This window comes from Anabrus simplex, chromosome 4 (genome assembly GCF_040414725.1).
Source record: "Anabrus simplex isolate iqAnaSimp1 chromosome 4, ASM4041472v1, whole genome shotgun sequence".
In the NCBI taxonomy this organism is placed as follows: Eukaryota; Metazoa; Arthropoda; class Insecta; order Orthoptera; family Tettigoniidae; genus Anabrus; species Anabrus simplex.
The window spans coordinates 267,464,321-267,490,463 of NC_090268.1; positions in this window are offsets into that span (position 1 = coordinate 267,464,321).

Consider the following 26,143-nt stretch of genomic DNA (forward strand, 5'->3'; position numbering starts at 1 on the left):
CAAACAAATGCCCACCACAATAGTGCAGGTCTATATGCCTACTAGTTCAGCGGATGATGAAATCGAAAGAATATATGAGGAGATAGAAGATTTAAAACAATATGTAAAAGGTGAAGAGAATCTAATTGTGATGGGAGACTGCAATGCAGTGGTAGGCCAAGAAAGAGAAGGTAGTACAGTAGAAGAATTTGAATTGGGACAAAGGAACGAAAGAGGAAGTCGGCTGGTTGAATTCTGCACTGATCATAATTTAGTCCTTGCCAATACTTGATTCAAACACCACAAACGACGGCTGTATACGTGGACGAGACCTGGAGACACTGGAAGGTATCAAATAGACTTCATTATGATTAGGCAGAGATTCAGAAACCAGGTGTTGGATTGCAAAACTTACCCAGGAGCAGACGTGGACTCTGACCACAACTTGTTGGTCATGAAATGCCATCTGAAGTTGAAGAAATTGAAGAAAGGAAAGAATGCAAAAAGATGGGATCTAGACAAGTTGAAAGAAAAGAATGTGAGGGATTGTTTCAAGGAACATGTTGCACAAGGACTAAATGAAAAGGCTGAAGGAAACACTATAGAGGAAGAGTGGAGAGTCATGAAAAATGAAGTCAGTAGGGCTGCTGAAGAAATGTTAGGAAGGAAGAAAAGATCAAATAAGAATCAGTGGATAACTCAGGAGATACTAGACCTGATTGATGAACGACGAAAATACAAGAATGCTAGAAATGAAGAGGGCAGAAAAGAATACAGGCGATTAAAGAATCAAGTGGATAGAAAGTGCAAGGTAGCTAAGGAAGAATTGCTGAAGGAGAAGTGCAAGGATGTCGAAGGCTGTATGGTCCTGGGAAAGGTAGATGCTGCATACAGGAAAATCCAGGAAACCTTTGGAGAAAGGAAATCGAGGTGTATGAATATTAAGAGCTCAGATGGAAAACCACTTCTAGGGAAAGAAGACAAAGCAGAAAGATGGCAGGAACATATCCAGCAGTTGTATCAAGGTAAAGATATAGATAATTTGGTTCTGGAACATGGAGAGACTGTTGATGCTGATGAAATGGGAGACCCAATTTTGAGGTAGGAGTTTGACAGAGCTGTGAGTGACCTAAATAGGAACAGGGCACCTGGAATTGATGACATTCCCTCTGAATTACTGACTGCCTTCGGAGAAACCAGCATGGCAAGGTTATTTCATTTAGTGTGCAAGATGTATGAGACAGGAGAAGTCCCATCCGATTTTCGGCAGAATGTTGTTATACCTATTCCCAAGAAAGCGGGCGCTGACAGGTGTGAAAACTACCGCACCATTAGTTTAGTATCTCATGCCTGCAAAATTTTAACACGTATTATTTACAGAAGAATGGAAAAACAAGTTGAAGCTGAGTTGGGAGAAGATCAATTTGGCTTCAGAAGAAATGTAGGAACACGTGAAGCAATCCTGACTTTATGTCTGATCTTAGAGGATCGAATCAAGAAGGCCAAGCCCACGTACATGGCATTCGTAAATCTATAAAAGGCATTCGATAATGTTGATTGGACCTAGCTATTTATGATTCTGAAGTTGATAGGGATCAGATACAGAGAACGAAGAATTATCTACAATCTGTATAAAAATCAGTCTGCAGTGATAAGAATCGAGGGCTTTGAAAAAGAAGCAGCAATCCAGAAAGGAATGAGGGAAGGCTGCAGTTTGTCCCCTCTCCTTTTCAATGTTTACATACAACAGGCAGTAAAGGAAATCAAAGAGAAATTTGGAAAGGGAATCATAGTCCAAGGAGAGGAAATCAAAACCTTAAGATTTGCCGATGATATTGTTATTTTATATGAGACTGCAGAGGATCTCGAGAAGTTGATGAATGGTATGGACGAAGTCTTGGGTAAGGAGTACAAGATAAAATAAATATGTCCAAAACAAAAGTAATGGGGTGCAGTCGAACGAAGGCAGGTGTAGGAAACATTAGATTTGGAAATGAAGTTTAAAGGAAGTAGATGAATATTGTTACTTGGGTAGTAAAATAACTAACGATGGCAGAAGTAAGGAGGACATAAAATGCAGACTAGCACAAGCAAGGAAGAGCTCTTTTAAGAAAAGAAATTTGCTCACGTCAGACATTGATATCGGAATCAAAAAGATGTTTTTGAAGACTTTCGTGTGGAGCGTGGCATTGTATGGAAGTGAAACATGGACGATAACTAGCTCAGAAAGAAAGAGAATAGAAGCTTTTGAAATGTGGTGTTACAGAAGAATGTTGAAGGTGAGATGGATACATCGAATCACGAATGAAGAGATACTGAATCGAATTGGTGAGAGGAGATCGATTTGGCTAAATTTGACGAGAAGAAGAGATAGAATGATAGGACACGTCGTAAGACAGCCAGGACTTGTTCAGTTGGTTTTTGAAGCAAGTGTAGGTGGTAAGAACGGTAGGGGTAGGCCAAGGTATGAATATGACAAGCAGATTAGAGCAGATGTAGGATGCAATAGTTACGTAGAAATGAAAAGGTTAGCACGGGATAGGGTTGCATGGAAAGCTGCATCAAACCAGTCTATGGACTGATGACTCAAACAACAACAATATGTGCAATTAATAATTTAAGCAACATTGCAAACATTTCATAGATATACAATGTTCAAAACATAAAAGTGGTCACTTTTTTATTTATTCGTACCTCCATGATACGCATTCTTATTGAAATAAAAACAGACACGCAATAAAAATCAGCCACCTTCTCTACAATAAGTAAGAGTTGAAGTGAAGGCTACGTAGTAATTAAGCGTCTTGATAAGGCGTTTTGTCAATCCTCGCATGAAAAACAATTTCAAAGCGACTTCTCATGCTTCTGATAAGGCGTCGCGGTTTCAGTTGAGCCAGATGTCCCTACTCCTCCTAAAAGGCATCTTCTAGGGCTTGTAGTGTCTAGGGTTGTGGATTTCTCGCTCTTGTTCAATCAGATTCAGATCAGGGATGTACTTTATGTACTTTTACATTATATTTTACTGGCTGCATGGCTACTTGACGAGTGCCAAATAAAAAATAACGATGTCAAGAATGGCCACTCCATTCGTTGCACGAGGTGCTGTTGCAGGAATCACCGAACGACGTTGGCATCATGCGCTGTAGCAGTATCATCCACGAACACTGCATTTGTACAGTCGAGCAGTTAAAGATCCGTTGCCATTGCGAATGATCAGAAGCTAGATTTTCGTGTCAAGACTTACTCACATCAGAACAGATCCACTTCCATAAGCAACGGTGGATCGTACACTTATCGGATTAAATCGCTTCCCACTTATTCTCCAGACTCGCAGACGACCATCTGAAGGATATAAAGCGAAGCGGGTTTCATCCGTGGAGAGCACATGCCACCACGCCAGTGTCTTAGCTGCCAGTGATCTCTAGCAAACTGCAGACTCTGGCTACAATGCCGTCTGTCGTCTGAAAGGTGCAGATACTAGAGCGTTGTCAGGATCATAAATGGTACTCTCAAAGTCTCTTTCTGCCTGTTTGATCACTAACTCATACTCCAGATGCCTGCTGTATGTCCACCTGTAGTGCTCGTGCTGTAACTTGGCTGTTTCTTAGAGCTTATAGGCACACAGGACGTTCTACCCAGTTCCTTTGGAGGCTTGTACGATGGCGCCTGGTAACTCTTCCGGCTTCCAGACTTCTGGAATCATTTACTCAGATACCTAATCGTATTCTGAGCAATCCAATCATTCTGCCAACGTATCTTTGTGAGTATCCTTCTTGAAGCGGTGAAAGTGCAAGAGTGGCTTTATTAGATCTCAACTGTTTTCCCCGTTGCCTAGCTTGGTCCCACTATCAACCATGACCTGTAAACGTTACACTCCAAGGAGACAAACCTTCGCACACAGTCTGAAATGAGGAACTCACATTTTTCAACTGATACCGACACTAGAACATTGAAACCCTTCGTAAGGCTATGATGGTGTTTAGGGGTTGTAGTAAGTACAAAAAAGAGAAGGCATCTAAGTCCCCGTCTATGGGACCCTCATCAGGATTACTTGTTTCGAGAAATGCAAAAATCCAAAGAAATGCAGCGCGATTTGATCATGATGATGATGCTGTTAAGGAGCCTGACAATTAGGTCGTCGGCACCGATATTTCTTGACAGTGTCTGGAAGTATATGTGGAAATGCTGATGTTAAATATTAGAGAATTTGCATTGCAATATTTATTGAAATGGAATGAAGGCGCCTCGCGTGCTAGCTACAGAAAGCATTTGCCTAAGTAAGTATCTCTAATAGAATTCATCGACCGGACTCGATAACTGCAGTCGCTTCAGTGCGGCCAGTATCCAGTATTCGGGAGATAGTGGGTTCGAACCCCACTGTCGGCAGCCCTTAAGATTGTTTTCCGTGGTTTCCCATTTTCACACCAGGCAAATGCCGGGGCTGTACATTAATTAAGGTCACGGCCGCTTCCTTCCCACTCCTTGCTCTTTCCTGTCCAATCGTGGCCATAAGACCTATCTGTGTCGGTGCGACGTAAAGTAACTTGTAAAAGAAGAAAACGAATTCACTGAGCTAGTTGTCCGTGTGGTTACGGGCGCACGGCTGTGAGGTTGCAATCGGGAGATAGTGGGTTCGAACCCCACTGTCGGCAGCCCTTAAGATTGTTTTCCGTGGTTTCCCATTTTCACACCAGGCAAATGCCGGGGCTGTACATTAATTAAGGCCACGGTCGCTTCCTTCCCACTCCTAGCCCTTTCCTATCCCATCGTCCCCGTAAGATCTACCTGCCGGTGTGACGTAAAGCAAATAAATAGAATTCAATTATGTCCATATTTTGGGAAGAGAAGTTAATATGCTTATTCACTCCCACACTTTAATACACTGTTATTGGTAAAAGGAACATGAAATCATAATTGATGATTTTAACATTGGTCGGAATGTTTTATAATAGCAGAATACTTTACCAAGTATAATTAACTTGTTTCCTTTGAATGACCTCTGAAAAACAATTATAAATACTTGCTTGCTGTGCAAACATTTGGCAGACAAATCGATAAGTATATATAGAGGCATGCATAAATACATAGATTAAAGGTAAAATAGTGCATAATTTAAGAGGTCTCATTAGTCGTACTGCTGTTCGCCAGTGACCTCTAAAGCTTGTACCAGGCAAAGGTAACTTATCATTATACAAGAAAGATTTCGCAATTTTGAGAAGATCTTTTGTAAAGGTCTGCTGACGTGTAAAATGTGAATGTCATCTCTGTGTATTTCGGAGTAATTTAATTAATTGCCGATGCTGGTTCAGTTGGATGACCTTGTGCCCCAGATGTGAACTATGTAGAAAGCTCGTCTTCATCTCCTAGTTAAGTTACGATATGGAGAGATGACCTTTGGATCTGGATTGCAGACTGGAAGGAAGGTCACTGGTCTCACAACTATTCTCCATCTTCTCCTTTTGACTTCTTTCCTGCTTCCTCAATTTCGCACCGCCCAGGTCACAACCACATTTTGAATATACACTACTTTCCCTAATTCTTTATTGTAACGTTTCGTTTTTCGGGAGCATAGTAGTATCTCTCCACGTAATAACAGTATAAACAATAATAATGTTATTGGTTTTATGACCTACTCACTACCTTTACTCTTTTCGAAGACGTGAATAAGCCCAAATCAATCAATCAATCAATCAATCAATCAATCAATCAATCAATCAATCAATCAATCAATCAATCAATCAATCAATCAATCAATCAATCAATCAATCAATCAATCAATCAATCAATCAATCAATCAATCAATCAATCAATCAATCAATCAATCAATCAATCAATCAATCAATCAATCAATCAATCAATCAATCAATCAATCAATCAATCAATCAATCAATCAATCAATCAATCAATCAATCAATCAATCAATCAATCAATCAATCAATCAATCAATCAATCAATCAATGTACATTGATCTGCATTTAGCGCAATCGCCTAGGTGGCAGATTCCCTATCTTTTGCTTTGCCTTAAATGATTGCAAAGAATATGGAAATTTATTGAACATCTCCCTTGGTAAATTATTCCAGACACTTAGGGCCTAATTGTCGTCCTATAAATAAATATTTGCCTCAATTTGTTCTCTTGAATTCCAACTTTATCTTCATATTGTGATCTTTCCTACTTTTAAAACACCACTCAAACTTACTCATCTATTAATGTTATTCCACCCCATCTCTCCACTGACAGCACGGAACATACCACTTAGACGATCAAATCGTCCCCTTTCTCCTAAGTCTTCCCTACACAATCACTGCAACATTTTCGTAACGCTACTCTTCCGTCGGAAATCACCCAGGACAAATCAAGCTGCTTTTCTTTGGACTTTTTCGAGTTTTCGAGTCCAGTAATCGTGGTAAGGGTCCAATACACTGGAACCATAGTCTACTTGGTGTCTTAATCGTCTGTATTTTCACTTACGAAGCTCAATGAGTTTATAGAATTTAAAATGTTGTCATTTAGTCATCAGCCCATCAACAGATTTGATATAGCGCTAACATGTGCCAAACTCCTAATCTTTACGGAACTATTGCATCCTACATCTATTGTAATCTGTTTATCATATCCAAGTCTCCGCCTACCCACTATCGTCTTTACACCCTGATCTTTCCTAAAATGTCCGAATGAACAAGTCCTTGGTATCTCAAAATATGTTCTCGGTTCATCTCTCCTCCCGTCTGACAAATTGTTCTCGTTTCAGCAGCAGGATTAATTTTCTGTTCATTTGAGATCCAATCTACCCACCTCGTCCTCTACATTCTTCTATAATACACCACATTCCAAAGGCGTCTATTCTCTTTCTCTGTCTCCACCAGCTATTGCCATGTTATACTTCCAATACAACTCTCTACACATTCATAAGCAAATTTCTAACACATAGAGCGATCTTGGAGATGGAGCTTCCACAGATTTTAAAAATAATATTAAGTTCTAAGTTTTATGTACTTTATATATAGGTTGATGGAGCTTACAGCAGCTTGCAGTACTTTTTATGGAGGCGACTTTTGCACCTGTACTGAATTTGAGGTAATCAATCTCCCCAGGCAACAAAAATCTACGCTAAGTTTCGAAGAATTTTTCTTCACCTCTGCCAGAGATTAAGAATTACACCCACACTATCATAAGCAGGTCGATAACATTTTACAGTCGTTATTCACTATCCCCTACTGCCCCTGTAATATAATTACAAAACATTATAATATGTACATTTATATAGCACATTTAACTTCATTTGTGGATGTTGAACAAGAGGTGATGCCCCATCAAGTACTGAGAAAAAGGAATGCGCCAAATGGAAAAACCTGGCAGTCAGCGCAGAGTCAAATAATTCAGGAATACTAGCGGAGTTATCCGCTTTTTACGCGTTCTTTTGCTAATAAAAGTTTTGTTTTTCCTTTCGAAAATACATGGTGTGCTACACTCACTCTAACCGCTGGGCTACCCTTGTCTGATCCGTATATTAAATAAAAATGAGAAGTAAGACAATTACCGTCTCCTTTGATAGTCACAATATAGCGAGAAACCCGTTAAAAATACACCCCCTAAAGGTACATTTAAAGCCCCTACATGATTACATTATTACGATATCAAACACGTAGAATCCATGACTTTAAACCAAGAGAACAAAACAAGAAATAGTGCTGCCAACTGTTCTGTCTCAAATTGTTGTCTGCCTACCACAACCCAGATAAAGCTAGGGACACAAACATGCCATAACAATGAACTATTACAGCAGCCCGCGACCTATCGCTTGAAAATATTTCGTGTCTTTACCCCCGTACTTTTACATTTTTGGCACGGATTATTTAAAAATGACCGCCTCTGTGGTGTAGTGGTTAGTGTGATTAGCTGCCACCCCCGGAGGCCCGGGTTCGATTCCCGGCTCTGCCACGAAATTTGAAAAGTGATATGAGGGCTGGAACGGGGTCCACTCAGCCTCGCGAGGTCAACTGAGTAGAGGTGGGTTCGATTCCCACCTCAGCCATCCTGGAAGTGGTTTTCCGTGGTTGCCCACTTCTCCTCCAGGCAAATGCCAGGATGGTACTTAACTTGAGGCCACGGCCGCTCCCTTCCCTCTTACTTGTCTATCCCTCCCCATATTCCCATCCCCACCAAGGCCCCTGTTCAGATTAGCAGGTGAGGCCGCCTGGGCGGGTTACTGATCATTCTCCCCAGTTGTATCCTCGACCCAGAGTCTGAAGCTCCAGGACACTGCCCTTGAGGCGGTAGAGGTGGAATCCCTCGCTGAGTCCGATGGAGAAACCGACTCTGGAGGGTAAACAGATTAAGAAGAGAAGAAGAAGAAGAAGAAAATCATAAAAAATATTTTTAGGACTTCATATTTTAGGCTACATGCCTACCTTTTATATTGGTTATAACAGTTTAATTCGAACGTTTGGAAGGGATATTGTTGTGCCTCAAATGCCTATATTGCCCTATGTGACCTATTGTAAAATATGAGGGCCTAAAATGTCCACTTTTATACAGTTAGTATCAGTCTTTTAATTATTTTATTCAGCAATAGGATCAAAAGTTTTGAATATCTCAAGGCAGTCCTGTTTCGAAGAACCTGTACACTAATACTTTGGTTGAAGTAAAGAAGGGAGTGTTAATTATATTAGCCAGCCCCGTGGTGTAGGGGTAGCATGCCTGCCTCCTATCCCCAGGCAGCGGGTTGCATTCCCGGCCAGGACAGGGGTTTTCTACCTGGACCTGAGGGCTGGTTCGAGGTCCACTCAGCCTACGTGATTAGAATTGAGGAGCTATCTGACGGTGAGATAGCGGCCCCGGTCTAGAAAGCCAAGAATCACGACCGAGAGGATTCGTCGTGCTGACCACACGACACCTCGTAATCTGCAGGCCTTCGGGCTGAGCAGCGGTCGCTTGGTAGGCCAAGGCCCTTTAAGGGCTGTAGTGCCATAGGGTTTGGTTAATTCGTTCATGTTTCGTATGGCAATTTATTTATTCAACTTTTCATATATTACTTGTGCCATATTTTATCACGTTTTTATACGACAAAATGTTTTCATTTTTAGATAGTATTCATTGACATTAAAACATCATTCACTACAGAGTAACGAAGCAGATGGTTTCATAATTAACTAAATATAATTTAATATTTAACACAGGCAATTCTAATACAATTTTTCATGTTTTTGTTCATAGCGTGTTTCGGAGATTTATACAATTAACCTTTCGGAAGGGAGGGATGAATGTTGTTGTTGTTGATGATGATGATGATGATGATGATGATGATGATGATGATGCTTGTTTAAAGGGGCCTAAGATATAGGTCATCGGCCCTTGAAAGGGATGATATTTCGCAGTTCGTCAAATATGACTTCTTTTAAATTTAGCTAATGGTTTGTCGAAGGGATGAGCTCGAATGAGTGTGGGTGTTTGTGAAGTAGGTAGTAGCTTCATATCCCCTCTGCTTATACCACCCGCCGTACAATGCTGCAGGCAATTCTGAGAACATCACTGCACTGCGTCCGGCTGCATGGCTAAATGGTTAGCGTGCTGGCCTTTGGTCATAGGGGTCCCGCATTCGATTCCCGGCAGGGTCGGGAATTTTAACCATAATTGGTTAATTTCGCTGGCACGGGGGCTGGGTCTATGGGTCGTCTTCATTAACATTTCATCCTCATCACGACGGGCAGGTCGCCTACGGGTGTTAAATCAAAAGACCAGCATCTGGCGAGCCGAACTTGTCCTCCGACACTCCAGGCACTGAAAGCCATACGCCATTTCACTACACTGAAAACGTTCTGCGTGCAAAAAACGAACGTTTTCACAATACAAATTATTGTAACGTATGTCAGCAAAACCCTATGTCGTCGTTATTAATTACTACGTGTGTTAGAAACATACTTTCAACTTCATTTTTAATCCTTGAATGAGGACATTATTTTAACATCACATGTATTCAGGGCCCTTCCAATAACCAGCAGAAAAAAGTATTCGTACTGATATCCCAACAATCTCTACATTCTTTCCTTCTGCTTAACCCTCCAGGGTTGGTTTCCCTCGGAGCCCACCTCTACCGCCTCAAGGACAATGTCCTGGAGCGTGAGACATTGGTTCGGGGGATACAACTGGGGAGGATGACCAGTACCTCGCCCAGGCGGCTTCACAGAGGCCTTGGTGGGGGATGCGATGATTGGAAGGGATAAGAAAGGAAGAGGGAAGGAAGCGGCCATGTCCTTAATTTAGGCACCATCCCGGCATTTGCCTGGACGAGAAGTGTGAAACCACGGAAAACCACTTCCAGGATGGCTGAGGTTGACATCCCGAGGCTGAGTGGATCCCGTTCCAGCCCTCGTAGCGCTTTTCAAATTCCGTGGCAGAGCCGGGAATCGAACCCGGACCTTCGGGGGTGGCAGCTAATCACACTAACCACTACACCACAGAGGCGGACCTCTATATTAATGCTCAATATTAATTGCTTTATTACCATAATTGTAACTTAGTAAATAGAAATACACTTTTGAAGCGTAAAATTCTATTCTTAACTGCCAGAAATTTTATTTTATGGTTTAAAAAGTGTATTTTGAGTGCCTATTTGAATACTGTACATCTAGAGTCCATTTTCAGTGCCTAAAAATTGTTTTCGATTCAAAAATTCCGTCTACGTATGACCTAACAGGAAGCTCTACGCCAAACTGCATTTTCGTTTGCTTGGGTGTTCCCGTGATATCGTAATGAGCGAATGAATGAGTGAGTAATAGAGTGGTATTTCTTTCTCACACACAAACGCGCACGCGCGCACTCACACACACATGCACATAAACTGAAAGTGAAGGAGAAGCCAGAAATCATAGAGAATAATTTCGGTAAAATGACAGATCACGAGATGAAATTTCAGAAAGTGCAGAGAAATAGAAAGGTGCTCTCTGGCAGGGCCAGTCAAAAATATAAAAGGGTCAATGAAAAATTAAAGTTTAAAGGAAACATCGAAGTGAAAAGGAGGCCATAAATCATGTTAAAAATCCTACCTGGTTTGATTCCTGTCATGTGCTGGCCACGAGACGATGCTTTATAAAATGCTAAGAAATATGAACTAGTCGACTGGCAAGATCTGAAGCCTGTGCAACGTTATGAAAGTGAGGGGAGAGTTGAAATTCAGTAGAAAACATATCCCACCTCTGCACTTAAGTACAGCATAAATTTCGCAAGAATTCATCGAAATTTAACCCCATGATATGGCGATGAAAATATTAAGTCTTTTACTGACGCATAGAGAACCCTACTACCTCGTAGAAGAACATAAAGATGTTACGCAATTTGGAGCGCTGAAACAAACTGTTAGACGGAAATCGCTCGAGAATTATCTTACGAGGAAAGTGGCAATGCGTGGTTAGCATAGTGTGAACAGACCTCCCGGGAAGGAAAGCGCCATGGCGTTAGTTGGTACAAGAGGCACGCAGATCTTTACACGGGCCATTTACATACGGGCGCAGGGTCTGCACGGACTTGAACTAGGGCCAAGATGGCTCATTCATGGAATAGACTGTTTCTCTACTGAGAGAGACGTCAAAATTGTTTCCTACTGCAACAAAGATGAGGTGTGAATACATAATAATAATAATAATAATAATAATAATAGTAATAATAATAATAATAATAATAATAATAATAATAATAATAATAATTTCATTGGTCTTATAGTGCTGAGTAGTTGGGATAGAGAACGCTCGCTTTCTGGGTTCAAGTTGGTTGTTACGATTCCAGCTCTGTCTGGTTTGAAGTTTCTCATGACAGTGACTTTAACGCCTCGTAAAACCCTTCCGGTACAAAATGGTGGCACCTCGTTGTCTCCGAACATAAAACCAATTACAGTTTTGAGAGATGTCGTAAATTTTGTCCCACAGGATTTTTGTTACATGCCAGTAAATCTACTAACGAAAGGCTGGTGATTTTGAGTGCCTTCAAATATCACTGGGCTGAATCATGGTAGATCCGCCACTTTGTATTCAGAAAGTCAATGTTCTATCAGCCGAGCCATTCAGTCCAGCATATATCTGAACATTTTCTAGAATCTGTATTTGTTAGCTTGTTACATCTAAAAACATTGTAGGATAATAGTAATATTTTAACCTGTCTGACTACGATTGATTTACATATGATAACATTTTTAACGTAAGACGACGATAAAATCTATCTTTCCCGTCTTTTATGTTCAGCCTGTTATTTTATGACGGATTCGGTACTTTTGTATAAGACTCTTGGCATAGGTCAGAGCAAAATATTGCTTTCATCGAAATATCTTTGGTCGTCCGTGGCTCTTATAATACGAAGAAAACAGCTGAGGTATGGGTTTTACTCAGTAATGACATTTGGGGCATGATTAGTAAGTCTGAACTTCATGAAAGGTGTTTCTCATTCGGGTAGTCGTGCTGCAATAGTACTTTCCTGTTCAGTGAGGGAAAAAGTGGCAAACTACCTCATTCTGGCGCTACGATCACTTTTGTGGTTTCCGGGTAACCTCTGGCGGTACTCTTTAAGGTTCCAACAAGCCTCTCGGCTGATATTTTGTGCAATCAGGTAGCCCTACCTATACCAACTTGCTGTCTAACCTGTCAATACTGTAAAAGCAATTCCTCTCTTTTGTGGTAATAAAATACTCGAAATTCCAAGAAAGTAGATTAATGAGATAGAACATTTTTATAATTCTACATAGCTTTAAAAATGAAGTTTGAATGAACCGGTTTGAAATTCAAAACGGGAAACTGTCTCCGGTACAAGCGACGGACGAATGGAAGAAATATTTTTCTCTATCAGTAACCTTGGAATCGGTTCTAAGTGAACTAGACTCGTTAACCACCTTTGGCCTGGTACTCATTTCTATGTAGATGTAGTGAGTCCCTGACGATCTAACTTTCCACAAGTGGACGATTTGTTGGTAAATTTCTCGAGCACCTGACTACTTCCGGGTGAATCAAGCGTGCCTTTATCACATCCCCTTTGCAGCCCCGGATTCGATTTTTAAAAATGCAATTTGTTCGGGGCATCGACCTATGAAGACCTTTTGCCCCTACTTGCACCACATGTGAGGAACCTGCGTGTATTATTTACATGGCGGTAGTGTAAAGTGTTGAATGTGAGCAAAAGAACGTTAAGGACGACACAAACACGCAGTCCCCAGGCCAGGGGTATTATTAACTTACAATTAAAAACCCTTGACTCGGCCGGGAATCGAACCCGCGGCCGCCGCATGACAGGCGGACGCGTTGCCCCCTACACCACGTGGTCGGACCGATTCGAAAACAATGTAATATTCATTATCGTCCTCTGATTTCCCTGCATGTGTCGGGAAGTTAAAGTGCGTAAGTTAATTGCTCAAGTTCGTGGACTGGATATTTATGTTAGTCTTAGTACACTTGTCTTCATAAGCAGAGAACACACCACAAAACTAACCACCACAGAAACACGGAATCTATATAAATAAAGTTGTAGGGGGTCCGCTGCCTGTAATTTCGTTTGTTTTTGCCAATTTTTCATATATTTATCCGTTTTGGGTCAACTAAAGACAGAATCGGTGGTTTTTACTTTTCGCGTCTTTTTGTCTGTTCCACCATGACGTCGAAACAGCTGGATAGATCTCAACCAAACTTCATATTTAGACTATACATATCCCGGGGAAGGTTTTGATATGCATATCATTTTAAAATCTTTGAATAGGCGGGGTTTATAGGAAAACCAGGACGGTTTTCCTCCATTTTCTCTTATACTATTGATTTTCTGTAAACTCCGTGGACCGTACGTGAAACGTCTCTTCATTATAAACAATTTTTGTTGTGTACATAATTTACATGACTCTTCACATGACGGAGAAATTTACTATTTTCTGCGTGTATCATGCTCTGCATTGAGTGACCGACAGACAGAAAACGAACTTACAGGTTACCATGGCAACGTCTCTAACTGCTTGCCAGCAGCGAAGTAACGTATTGCCATTTTCCTCATCATGCTTTAAATTCGTGGTTGTTCCTTGGGTAGAAGGCAAGAGAGGCGTCAATCGGCCTATCTGCGGGATATTGGCGGAATATCGTTGGAGGTTATAACCGCCCTCGAATAGATTAAGTAATAACACCATTAGTCATCTTCTTATCTGTTTACCTAAGAATCACTGCGCCTAAATTTCTCCTCTTTTACCGCTTTATTATATCCATAACTCACACCAGCATAATTTATTGAGGGGCATTTGATTTTCCAATACATTCACTTGGCATTTACATATTTGTCGTTATACAGCTGTCCTCAGTTATAATACGCTTTCTATTAATTTCAACTTTCTTAACTGTATTATTTTTTCCTTAATTACTCCGTATGTACGCGAGTGCTAGGATCTACTGGATATATTTCCACCAAAACTTCATATTTAGAATCCACCTGTCCGTCGGTAGGTCTTAGGGCTAATATTGTTTCTAAATCCCTGAACTAACTGGGGGTTTTAAACGAAACCGAAACCGTGATTTTACACTCCCACAAAATATACACAACCAAACTTAATGAAATCTACCTGCCTTAATGGAAATTAATTTCTAAGGGTTTTTTCTCATGTGCATCATTTCGATACGAGGATTAAAAAGGGAGATATCATTAACGGACCGTTTTTCGGTACAAGTCCCATCGGACTTAACTCAAGAGCGGGTGCGTGTAAAGCGTATTTCTTACAACTTTTAAACTACTGAAGATATTGGAATCAAACTTTATATTTAGCATCCACCTGTCCAAAGGTAGATTTAAAGGTCAATAATATTTCATGTTCCCGGAATGGACTGGCAGTTTATAGGGAACCGAAACGGTGATTTTACTCTTCCACAATATATACAGTACAAGACCAACCTGACTGAAAATCGACCAAACATGATGGAATTCAATCTCTAAAACTTTATTTTCATGTACATTTTTCCTCAGGAGGATTAATAAGGGAGATATCATGAATGGTCAGTTTTGCAGGTTAACTCCAGCGGACATAGCCCTAAAGGTGTTGTTCGTGGAGAAGATTTCTTATCTATCTATAGGCTATCAATAAAATCGTAACGACTGTGTGCCTGTACATTGATTATCTTGGCGAAATTTTCGCACAACTACCAGTTTAAGGAGAAATAATGACCATCTGCATATTTATTTTTTTGGTTTAGTTTCCTGAAAGTCCTAATTTTTACCCTCCTCGCCCAAAATCCAGATTGCGGCATAATCTGCCAAACGAAAAATAAAATGGAAATTTGACAAAATTATACGTTGTAGTCTGTAACGGACGGAAAACTTCCAAGATCTTTACATTTTTCTTTTTTTTATCCCCGAAAAATATCGAAATATGGAGGCAATTTTAATGATGGTGCAGACCTTCGGGAAGTCCTATCACATAACGGATTGCACAATATCGTTCAATTTGGAGTGATCTACAACCTAGGTCTCATGACTTTTTGTCGTAGCCTATCTGTAACCCTTTTACGTTTGATTTTTCTCTATTAATCGATGTTAAGTAATTTTGGACTTTTCACATGCATAATTCAATCACTTATAGGAAATATAGAATCATCAAACTCTTCACGAAAATTGGCCCATGCAGAAGCCATATGTGAACCAAATGCTATGTACGTAGCTGTCACATAATTATCCGAAAAGTAGTGCAATGTGAGATAACCTTACAAAAACTTTACCCTGTTCAATGATTCTGGCTCAGTCTGACCCAAGAATAGATGAGATATCATAGGACCAGCCATTTAGGCCATTAAATCCAGCGTCTTATGGTACAATCCTTTGTCGATATGACGTACGCAGTTAATCTGTAAATGAAGGTTTGCAATATAGTAAACAAGCATATACTTTCGTATGTCGATCTATATATATTCACTGATGTTGGTTTGTAGCGATCGAGAAAGGGTGTGTCTGCTGTTGTAATCTGTACTCCCCACACCGACTTTGACTGGCTGTAGGAACGAGGTCCTTCTTCAACTCCTGTGTAACTGGCATTAGTAAGGAAGGCCTACCATTGTGATGAATAGTTCACTTCTCGATTTGACTTTCAGAAGGCAATGGAGCATGCAGGTTTGTTTAAAACTCCCCTACCCGATTGTGTCTGGCAGGTGGAAACTCACCACCTTGGTGTGACTGGCAGTAAGCTGGCTGGCAGTAGGAAAGTGAATGTTCCTGTTAACGACACATCCAGTGACGTCACTTTATCTGTTACGCAGCGCATCATTATTGGCGCTGTGTATCAGAGGCAGAAGGAGAAGGATATTCATAAGAATATTCAGAAAAATATTCAATTTCACTTTCCAAGGTATTTTCCTTTATTTCTCGTTTCGTCAGTTTGTGTAGACATTATAATGATAACTGCACAACCCAATTTCGACTGATAGTAGGGTAGTTGCCTGTCATTATAATAAAAACTCCTCAACTGTTATCTGTATGGAAGTAGGAAAGGGGGCTGCCAATGTATGGAAAACTCCCCAAATCGATTGTGGCCGCGCAGTGGGCAATGGGGCCTGCAATTATAACGTAAACTTCCCACCTCGTTTGTGAATAGCAGTAGGCAAGTGAGCCTGCCGTTATATCACAAATCCGTAACAAACACAGTCTGGCGGCATTTGAATTTGGAGAAATATATCAGTTTCGTGTGGATAGATTTACTTGCACCTCGGCATCTGCGAAAATCGTAAAAGTAGTTACTGGAATGTAAAACCTTTAATGATGAAGTGCGGCCAGTATCCGGTATTCGGGAAATAGTGAGCCCCACTGTCGGCAGCCCAGAAGATGGTTTTCCATGCTTTTCCATTTTCACATCAGGAACATGCTAGGGATATACCTTAAATAAGTCCACGGCAGATTCCTTCCCACTTCTAGCCCCTTCCCATCCCATCGTCGCCATAAAACGTATGTGTGCCGGTGCGACGTAAAGCAACTTGCAAACAAACAAAAAAAAATTAATGAAAATTGGTAATTTTGACATCTTGTATTTCCTCTTTTAAGGCTAAGGATATTTCAGATTTATAAAAAATGGGACTCGTTTAGGATAGTCCAGCTTTTTATTCCTTGCAGATTCTCAACAAGGATATTTTTTTAACGAGGTCATTTCGCCTGAACTGAAATCTGGAGGGTGAGATTATACCATTTGGTGTGGATTATCACCTTTTACGTATCGATATTATTATTAAGTAAATCAGATGAGTAAAGATTAATGACTAGGGAAAGGTAAGTGTAACAAAAGATATATACTTAGACCAAATAGAAATGAGTGTGGATGGTGCATTGGGATGAATCAGGAGCTCAGGATCCTGTACTAGGTGGAAGATAGCGAGAGTTCGTTAGTTGGAACATGTGTAATGGATGGATGCTATTGCAGAGCCGGTGAAAGTTTTGGAGGGTATCTTGGTCGAAGGAGATACAGGAGCAGACCAAGAAAACGATGGTTTGATTGTGAAGAGGAGGAACGTTGAGTGGTGTGGTTAAGGATATGGAGGAGTAAAGCTCAAGATAAAGCTCAATGGAAGAAAGTGATTTTAATGACCAAAACTTTAAAACGACCGTGGCATCGAAGGTAATTAATTATGTAAGTAAAAACTAAGCTAATTTAATAGCAAATATACTATTATATTATCAATGCTTTTGACTGAACGAGGTAGGCGTAGGTCGAATACAGACCCGACGCATGAGAAACGTTTGAAATTATACGTACGTCTGTGTGGTTTGGATATCTACTAGAACTGTGTGACGAAAATAATTACATTTATGATGATGGTAACTGAATAGCACAAGTACTTTTTTTTCGTCAGATAGAAGTTTTGTATAGCATCGTAATTACATTTCATCTTCCAACAACAATTCAAAACGCACATAATTCACAATTTAGGGCATTTCACCCTGGCAGTGACATTCGGAACAGAATAACTCTATGAACTGGACGTATGATGATGAAATTTCAGTGAACTGTATTTATTTTGAAGTAAATATTCACAATAATGGGGGTTAAGGAGATGGTATGACTTCTGGATATACATTAGAATTAGACGTTTTATTTGCTTCCTTTAGCTTTCTCTTATATTATAGTCACACAACGTGAAGCACAAAAACTTGCACAGTTCAAAAGAAATTCTCACATACTTAAACTCCTGATGTGATTGCCCTGATATATTACCGAGTTGTGTTTACTGTATGTAAGCCGGTGAAAAATTTCAGAACATTGTAAATATGTTGAGATATTTGTATTTGTTACAGATACATTCAGCGTTGGAGCAATTGGAACTCTTCTTCTTTCTACTGATATTAGTCTTAAGAGAGGCCCATAACCCCAAGTGTCGGGATTCAAATACATTATCAATTTCACAGCATAGCTGAATAGATGTAAATAAACAACTAACTTATCTAAGTGATTAAGAAGTGATGTTATTCGCTAGAAGAAGAGAACAGCTTTGTTTACGTCTTGCTAAGACTATGAACATAGCTGCAGGCGGACGGAATGTTAAGCCCCCGCCTGGACACGAACTCGCGTGGGCCTGTTCCATGTAGACAGCCTCCCGAAAGGCTCTGTTCCTTTAACGTGCTGTTACCCTTTTTTATTTATTATACTACAATTTAAAGCGTGCTTCAGCTTGTAGTGATATCCTTGACATTTACATAAAAGAGTATATCGTCTTATTTGCCTTGCAGAAATCATAAGGTTCCGAAAATGAGCGTGCAAATGTCTTATAATGAAATTTAAAGTACTTGAAAGCATGTAATGATTTATTTCACACAAAGAGAAGCCGATCCTCAAGACACTTCAAACTGGTAAGAGATTTCTCTTCTCTCTCCTTCAGTTTATGATTCATAACGCACACTGTTTTCCATGATAAAGCCTTACCAGTCTACTGCAATAACTGTATCTAAACCTCATAACAGGAGGCACTCCATGTTAATACTACTTCTATATAGTTTGGTAGTTATAGAAATGTATTTGCTAAAATGTTGGCTTACAGATAGTATAGATCACGGTTCAATACTAGAAACTTTTAACATTTTAAGTTAGTTTTTCACCTTCCCATTTTCTCCCAAAACAACAGCACAGCACTAAGAATGATAGCAATAGTAGTGTGTTACATTTTAACAAACTCACCAAAACAGATCTCTTATTCCGGAGGGTTCCCCACTCTTTTTTTAGTTCAACTGCGCATGTTACATGTTTCGTTAGTCAGACATCAAGGTTCAACTGGGAAACAAGAGCTAAAACCCTCAGTCATTAGCTCGAGATACTTTGATGGTAATCCTCATTGCCCAGTCGCTGTACACCAATCTTGAGACTTCTATATTGCCTGTGTTTTTATTAATTTTCATATGCACATATTGCACACATTTAATTTGACGTTTCCACCTCAGGAATTAGAGTACTTTTAGACGTTAATATCATCAGGAGTCAATGAAGAGACAACATTTTTAACAAATCAATCAATCAATCAATCAATCAATCAATCAATCAATCAATCAATCAATCAATCAATCAATCAATCAATCAATCAATCAATCAATCAATCAATCAATCAATCAATCAATCAATCAATCAATCAATCAATCAATCAATCAATCAATCAATCAATCAATCAATCAATCAATCAATCAATCAATCAATCAATCAATCAATCAATCAATCAATCAATCAATCAATCAATCTAACTACTAAAATCTTCAGATAACCTCCATAACGCCTAGAGTCATTTTCGGTACAAAGGGAGTGTCTTTAATACCTTTAATTGCCTATATCAACTTATCGTAATAAATTATATATACAAAACAAACAAACAAACCCCATAGCACTACAGCCCTTGAAGGGCCTTAGCCTAACAAGCGACCTCTGCTCAGCCCGAAGGCCTGAAGATTACAAGATGTCGTGTTGTCAGCGCGACGAATCCTCTCGGCCGTTATTCTTGGCTATCTATACCGGGGCCGCTATCTCGCCGTCAGTGTAGCTGCTCAATTCTAATCGCGCAGGCTGAGTGGACCTTGAACCTGCCCGCAGGTCCAGGTAAAAATCCCTGACCTGGCCGGGAATCGAACCTGGGGACTTCGAGTAAGAGGCAGGTGCGCTACCTCTACACCATGGGGCCGGCAATAAATGATATATTATTACAATTGGCTTTACGTCGCACCGACACAGATAGATATTATGGCGACGATGGGACAGGATGGGGCTAAGAGAGGGGAAGGAGGTGACCGTGGCATTAATCAAGGTACACCCCCAGCATTTGCCTGGTGTGAAAATGGGAAACCATGGGAAACCATCTTTAGGTCTGACAACAGCAGATTTCGAAATTTAACGTCCAGCGACTTACATGTTAAGCAAGACCACAGCTGTCTGTGGTCGGCTCTCCTATCGGCCGAAAGAAGATGAATCTCGACCAATATCATAATAGTTAACTCCTATGGCACTGCAGTCCTTGAAGGGCCTTGGCCTACCAAGCGACCGCTTCTCAGTCCGAAGGCCTGCAGATTACGAGGTGTCGTGTGGTCAGCACGACGAATCCTCTCGGCCGTTATTCTTGGCTTTCTAGATCGGGGCCGCCATCTCACTGTCAGACAGCTCCTCAATTCTAATCACGTAGGCTGAGTGGATCTCGAACCAGCCCTCAGGTCCATGTAAAAATCCCTGACCTCGTCGGGAATCGATCCCGGGGCCTCCGGGTAAGAGGCAGGCACACTACTCCTACACCACGGGGCTGGAATATCATAATAGTTGTGTTATTGATTTTATGTCCCACTAACAACTTTTACGGTTTTCGGAGGAGCCATTTGCTGGAATTTTTTCCCGCACGAGTAAATCTAATGACGTATCTGAGAACCTTCAAGTACCACCGCACCTAGCCAAGATCAATCCTGTCAAGTTCAGCTTAGAAAGCCAGCACTCTGCCGTCTGAGCTACTCAGCCCGGCGACCTTTACTTGCCTTGTAAATGACAGACTCCACTTGGAGTCCAGTGTGGACTTCAAAAACGGATAATGGGGAAATTCCGAGAACTGTACGTGCAAGTGATTTGTACAATGTAGCGAGAAATAATAGCTAACATTTATTAAATCATTTTGTATGTTAGGAGTGAATTTATGGATCCTGAGATTGACAAAGTATTTCTTTGTTAATTATTTTATATTTCAACATAATGCAAGTCTATTAGCTTCAGACGCTTCCAGGTTTGGTTACATGACACACTCTAGTAGGTACAAGAAACCATGACGTACAGTAATTATGACTTTGGGAGAAAATGTTCCTGAGAAATCACACCCATTGATTAGAACTTTTCAAACTTAGGGATTGCGAAGTCAGAACATCATATCTTCGTTGAACCAACAATATGACGAAAATGCGTTATTGAATCGATTACAATGATAATTAAAAATTATAAAAAAAAGGAAGATTTAAAAACACCGCCTTTAAAATATATACTGCACCCATCGGATGAGTCTGATTGGCAACATTTTAATAATTGGATTTGTTAATAAATAGTAATAGCCCGCGTTCTTAAACAAAGGGACAGCATTGGAAATTTCTGGTAGCTAGCTCGTGAGAATGAAGCCTTGATAAGAACCCACGCTTCGTTCTCTGCTAAAAATAAATTATTGGGACACCTGTTATTACATCATCTTTTGGAACTGCGTAGTTAGAGTGGAAAAGTACTGGCAGGAGTGACTGAGATGGAGAATCATGGTTTTTGATACCCGAATCCCCTTATTCTGGAATGAACTCGTCCATACAGATGAACATCGGAGTATGCGCTCCAATCAGATTGCTGCATTTAAATAATTTCAAAATTAGCGCGACTTAATGACAGGTGGCTTGTAATTAATCCCTGTCAGTATTTAAGGAAGATTATATCAAAGGAGATGTCAGTAATTATTATAGTAATTCTGAACTAACTTATTGGTTTGTGGCAAATGGATTGGAATATTGTGTATCCAGATGTTTGTTATCACCGGCAGTGGGAACCCCTTGCCAGCGTGAAGAGTGGTTTATCAGCGCGGCAGAAGATATAGTCCAACTAACGCCTACTGTATTGTAAAAGAAATTACGAACAATTTTAGAGTCACGATGCATCATGGTAGTAACAAGAATTGATGCAATTTGTGTGTACAAAGCATTTCATGTTTTGGTAACTTTTGTTTTGGAGCTACCCAGCATTCCTTTGGTTGGGATTTTTAGTGGCAAGAATTAGTGTTCCTACGCCGATTAGTGCGCCCAACATCCCCCGAGTAGTGGCTCCTCACGAATCAGTCATCATCAAGAGTCTAGTGGCGGTCAGACGTGTCTTAAATTTGCTCCGCACTTAAGTACGATTGTGGTAAATTATATATATTTATTAGTACTGTGGAGGAGGAAATGAGTGTTATAAACAGAAGTGTAGGTGGTAAAGTTTTCGAAACCCCACAAGTGAGTGTAGGAACAGATTAACAAATTATACAAGTGTCTAAATCTACGCAGGGTAAAGAAATGAAACTGGGAATTATGCAGAGTTGCATCTTATGTGACGTATTTTCAATATGTAGCCCGCAGAGCATAGCAGACAGTTCAATAGGCATTGGTAGCCCGTAAGTGTGGAAACATTGCCTGCTACAGCTGGTTTGTTAGGGTGTTTGAAACGTGGAGCGAAGAAAATACTTTTACTTTCTACGAGATATTTAGCTAAAATGGGGGTAGTCACTTTCCCCAACGGCGTGGTCTACATAAAGGGAGCGGTTGAGCGCACAAAGACTTTGCTACAGTGGAAGCAGTTGTTATGTTAGAGCATAGTACGGGAGATCCGGCCTAAGTTCCAAGTTATCTGAGTACTGCGTATGTGTATATATATATATTACAGTGTAATGTCAAGTGTTAAAAACGAGTTATTATGTTTAATATTATGAGTAGGAAATAAACGTGTGGAAAGTGTCAAGAGAGTGGAAAGTAGTAATATAAGCCAATGCCGGATACATCAAGAATGGTCAAGGATATTAACATGTTGGTCATGAATCTGTAAGACAACATGGCTGCCTTTAGTCCTGGCGATCCCGAAGTGCCCTCAATGTGAGTACACAATCTCATGTTTGATTTAAAATCTAAAGCTTTCCTCTGATAATGGTATCTTTATTTAGACGGGTATGCGAGTGACGATGATGTAACTATAAACCCGAGTACACAGCCAGAAAATTAGGATAATTCTGTTTATGAGTAGTGTAAATATTATTATTATCATTATCATCAGTCGTGCGTGTACTATTTTGTTCTGTATTGACCAAGTTATATTTTTGAGGCAATTATAACGAGTGATTCGCCTATACCTGCACTATTATTATTATTATCAGTAGCATTGTCAGTATTGCATTTAGGCGGAATTTTATTTGTTTCACGCAAGCACAGTTATTGTGGGGGAGTAGTGATGAAGTCAATTAATGATAATATAACATATATATATGTATATATTCAATAGTTACTGTCGAGAATTCTGTTGGGACGACAGTAACACTGATACATCCACATATTGGTTGCTATGGCAAGTAACGCGGTTAGACAGTTGAGTGAACAATGTTAAATAAAAGGATTTATTTTTGGCTCAGGTAAAATCAAGGTGTTGTCAAATAATAAGAGCGATATTGAGCGACGGTAATTTATTTGAGATGTTTGAAGGTCCGTAGTTGAGAGTATATGGTAACACATGGGGTTATTTACCTGAAGATAATTATGGAGAACAAAGAGTATGGTGAACATATTCTCAATAAAAAATGGAAATATAAGTATCAGCGTGATAGCTGAGAGGTAATAGAATTCATGCAGAATAAGAAATGATGATGACGTCGTAAATGAATAAATGTGAGGAAACAAATAAGCCAGTTAAAGAAGGTATACGAGTTAGAAGGACGAGATGATACATATAAATGGTTTAGCCGTGTCACAATATCGTTCTATTTAGAGAAAGTTATAGTACGCATTTAAATGATATTTCAAAGTTAGGTTGGTAACATGGATCACGCAACTGGGCTGGTGTGGATGCTTGCCAGTAGGAACTATTTTATTGGTTTTAACAGATGATTATTATTATTATTAATATTAAATATATTTATTACTTTATTTGCCTCGTATCAGTCATCATTTAGGTACATTCTTTTATTGTCTGTGCATTGTCTATGCATTTCATTCTGAAGAAACCACAGTAACATTTGCAATGGGTCATGGCTACATTTCAGCGAATTATAATATGTTGAAACGCTGAAATAAGTCAAAAGTGTAGTGTGTGCTGATGACAGAGTTCATCTATGTATATATTAGTGGAATTTTAAGTATTAGGTTAGGATTTCTGGCTGCGTTACCTCGCTTGGTGTACATATTAGCATAAGTTAGTGTATGTTTCTTTAAAGTAGGAGAGTTTGTCTTTTCCAGATTAATTTTACGATATCTAAGTAGGGGTCACTCGCATACATGAAAGCAAAGCTTTAGATTTTTGTATGCAACAACAACCAAGGTCCATTATGTGAGATAAAGTTACTGAATTCTCAGGTTAAAGCAAGTATTGTTTATTGCACCTGGAAGGAAGATATTGTAATTATGGGAACTCAGTAACAGTTTTGATAAGAGAAATATTATTATTATTATTATTATTAATATTGGTGAACTCTATTATGAGAATTTCATGGTTATGCCTTTACACAGTGGATTAGGTATTTCATTAAATTATGGCAAACATGGTTTTATAGATAAAGAAAACCCAATATGCACTGTTAAGTAAGATTCTATTCAAATGGTGTTACTCATGGCAAATGAATGTTCTAAGATAACTGACGTAAACATACTATAATTTATCAGGATGGTGGATCAAGAGTACCGTAATTACAGGTCAAGTTAAGATATTATTTATTATTATTATTATTATTATTATTATTATTATTATTAATATTGAATATTATTATTTAACATTTTACCAATGTAATTCACAAGCAATTAGGGAGTCTTGATGAATACCATATTAATCACTTGTGTCAGTCAATTGTGGATTTATTAATTAATTAAATAATTTACATTTTATATTTTTTTTATTATTCAATTTATCTACGATTTGGTTAACAACAGTATTGGATTTTGGTAGGCGATTATAAATTCTTTAGGACTTTTCTTTATGATACCCAACATAGAAGTAACATTCATTAAGTGATATTATTATTCTCGTTTCAATTATTATTATTATTATTATTATTATTATTGTTATTACAATATTATTATTATTATCATTTCGATGCAGTGTAAATTCATTAATATCACTATATTGGAGGATTTGAGTCACAAGACAAGGATTTCCAGTGATCAGTTAGGCAATTAATTATGTAATCAATAAAATTTGAGTACAATCAAATTAGTAAAATTAATTAATTGTTATATTATGGTAACTTTTGGTATGTTTGTTTGCAAACTTATTTCACATATCTGAGAGATTAGTAGGGACATTTCTAGGTTTTGATCTACGCAAAAAATCGTCGTATTATTTCAATTATTATTATTATTATTATTATTATTATTATTATTATTATTATTATTACTATTGTATTACATTTTAGGTTGGTTTTCCACGCTTCAGATATGTATTTGGGATACACTGTGGAGACTTCCCTGTATTCTTTTATTTGGTTTACAATGTGATTCAGTGATATCAAAACAATTTTATTAATTAGTTAATATCGATATTTTATTTATTTTTTATATCTATATAAAACAATTTTATCTATTATAAATATATTTTACTGATGGCAAGTAGTTTTTTTTGATGAATAACTTGATTTGGCTATACAAAAATTTATTCATATAAATATTATTATTATTATTATTATTATTATTATTGTTGTAACCAAGATTGAAGTTTACAGAACACAACTTTTATTGCTTCACTTTATGATATTTACACAAATAACTGAAATTTATTTTGAAGCAAAAAGGAATATTGAATCTTGAGAAAAGTCTGTCTTTATACAATATGTACAGGTTTACAGTCTTTATATACACTTCTATCTTGAAAAGATAGTCTTTGTGAATTGACACGTTGATAGTCGACAACTATCTGGCACACTAACATGAATGTCTTTGAGAGTCCTTGTTTGTTGAAGTGCCTGAATTCCTAAAAAG